The sequence below is a fragment of the Corvus brachyrhynchos genome, unplaced genomic scaffold (genome assembly GCF_000691975.1).
Source record: "Corvus brachyrhynchos isolate BGI_N302 unplaced genomic scaffold, ASM69197v1 scaffold292, whole genome shotgun sequence".
Classification (NCBI taxonomy): Eukaryota; Metazoa; Chordata; class Aves; order Passeriformes; family Corvidae; genus Corvus; species Corvus brachyrhynchos.
Window position 1 is genome coordinate 3119 of NW_008236775.1, and position 2622 is coordinate 5740.

Genomic DNA, 2622 nt, shown 5'->3' on the forward strand with positions numbered 1-2622 from the left:
TTGGAAAAATCATTTTAGTGTGTTGCCTGTATCAGTTTACTCCATAATTCTGGTTGTGGTTGAAGAAAGAATGGAGCTGGAATTTCAATGTCCTCAGGAGAAGCCATTAAGGGAATTGTCTGTTGCTTCTGACTTCTTCTGTCCAGCTGTCATTCCATTTGTCCTTGAGCTTGACCTCCCACCCCACCTGCATTCCCTGGGCTCGCTGTGCTGGGAAGTGCTTGTGCTGCCATAAGACTCAGATCATTTTTAGGGCATTTCTGCCTCCTGGGATTTGGTGTGTGATCCTCCTGTGCCATGGCAGATACATAGAGTGCCTGGTTTAAGTAAATGAAGGAAACAGCATCCAAAGTGCCCCCCAAAGCAGAGCAGCTGAATTACCCAGTGAGTTCTGCATCAAATCTAAGGTAAGAGCCCTGGGAAGCTTGGATTTTAGGTATTTTAGCATTTATTGTGTGTGAATAATCTGGGATGTACAGCAATATGGTAATCATTTAATCTGGAGAATGAAGCGTTAAGTTGCAGTTCTTATTTCTATGTGGTGTATTTATTATATTCTTCTTCCTATTTATCGGCCCTGATTTTGTTGCTCTTTTACCTCTGTGTAAAGGGATGAAGGGAGAATAATTCAAGCAAACTGTGAGGAGAAAACTGGGAGCCAACCAGAAATGACATGAAGATTGAGCTCTCAGGCATGGACCAGGTGTGCCCTGGAGAGACAAGCAGATCAGAGAATCCCAGCAGCACTCCCAGGGCTCCAGGACACCAGAAGGGCTCTCCTTGGAGTGGTCTGAGATGAGATCCCACTGTCTCTGGGGTCTCTCCCATTCTGCTTTGTCGTCTTGGGATTTGAGTGGCCAGTCTGACCAGGGCTGAAGACCTCCTGGAATTCTTGTGGCTTAGACTGGGACATGTAGAAGGAAGCAGGAGCTGGAGGTGAGAAAAGGGATTTCAGAGAGTATCCTAAGGGCATGGGCAGGTTTTGAGGTAAGATTCACACCAGAGGTGGTGGAAGCTCAATGACAGAGCACAATGTGCATTGTATCTGCTTGAGCTGCACAGGGCTCTGGATTCAGGGGCTCTGGCCCCATGCAGGGAACTTTGTCATGTCCTGTGTCTCTGGCTGAATGGCAGTGAAATTCCTGGCTGCAGCACAGGCAGCCGTGGGAATCCTACCCTGAAAGATCCATTTGCAAGGATTGGTGTGGCCATGGCAGAGCTTTGGGAGTGCAGGTGTGTGGAGACCTACACAGAGTGTTCTGCCTTTCTGCTGTTGTGTCTCTGTCTACCATAAGATTTTGGGAAAAGGTGTGGAGATGAGAAGCTCTCAGCAGTTTGTCCTGCAATATCTCATCCATCTCTGTTTTAATCTTTCTTTCTCTACGTGGATCTTCCTGTTCTTCATGTCATAATTCTTTAGAAATCCAGACTTTTCTTTTACTGCACAGACAGGAAAAAATGATGCAAGTGAAATAATACTGACAATCAATGAGGTGGAAATCAATGCAAAAACCTTAAATGGAAGAGGGAATTACCAATGGAATTCTTTAAAATTTTATTAATAACTAAATTTCAAGGAACTTTCAAATTTTCACAGTGACTATGGTGACTATTTACAAACGAACATATCCTCAGTGATCATTGCCATTATGGGATTTGGTATAGATAATGTAAACCTATCCTTAACACATGAGTGACTTGGTCATTTTCTCTGATATTGACCTAAAAATTCTTCTTGGAAACTCGCTGACAAAGACATGACATGTGATCTTCTGGAATTTCCGGAACACCCACAGACCAGCTTAATCTTTACTGTTTTATTTGTCTTTTCTTTTTCAGTGTTCAGAGTCAATCTCTAAACAGACTGATCAAAGTTCATCTTGAACTGAATATGTGGAGATAGTTCTTACCTGTTAACAAGCAAAAGCCAGCTCTAATTCTTAAATAAACCACACTTTGTGGGCATTGAGCAGGATCCCTGCTGGTCTTAGACATCTCTGAAACATTGAAGCTCCATTTGCCAACACCAAAACAAAGCGCTCATATGGCAGATGAGACATGACCTTCAGGCAGCAAAGAGATTTTTGGGCAGAGGAATGCCACATTTAAACTTTGGAATGAAATTCTTCTGTTCATTTTCCTTTGTTTCTACAGGTGGAAGTTTCTCTGGCAAGAGGAAAAATACCTGTCCCATATCAGTGCTCACCTTTGCTGACTGAGGCAGGTAAGCAGCTCTCTGATGTTTCTTTCTCTCCTGAACAAGTGGTGAATGTGCTGCTGCTGTCGGGGTGGAAAGGAACCACTCTGTTCCCCTCACCCCAGTTGTGCACACAGGGACCAGCAAGCTCTTCCCATCCCCCAGCTCTCCTCAGGCAAAGGTGGCAAGAATTGGGAGCATCAGCAGCACAGGTGTTTCCAGGGGGGCTCAGAGAGGAACTGAAAGTGACAGGGAATGGTCATTTGGGGGAAAAAGCTGAGCTATGGACTGGCCCTCTGGGTCTGGTGTTTGTTTCCCCAAGGATGGTTCTGCTGCCTTTGGTGTCCAGAGCTGGCTGTGCTGTCCTGGTACAGCTTGGAAGGGGAGGCTGCAGAGCAGGAGAGAAGGGTGGAATTCCCCCTCTG

At 45.2% G+C, this 2622-nt stretch overlaps 1 protein-coding gene across 8 annotated transcripts in view; it reads left to right on the plus strand.

Moving 5' to 3' along the window:
* Nucleotides 1-1856: 1856 nt before the first annotated feature.
* Nucleotides 1857-2622, plus strand: part of LOC103611226 (butyrophilin subfamily 3 member A2-like) — a 37424-nt gene continuing 36658 nt past the window's right edge. For 2 of the 8 annotated variants that reach the window (XM_017727815.1, XM_017727817.1), the window contains exon 1: nt 1860-2224. The gene's annotated coding sequence lies outside the window, so the exon portion shown is untranslated. Of the gene's footprint in view, nt 2225-2622 lie in introns of all 8 variants that reach the window. The other 6 variants (XM_017727816.1, XM_017727818.1, XR_001859856.1 and 3 more) reach the window with 5 other exon arrangements.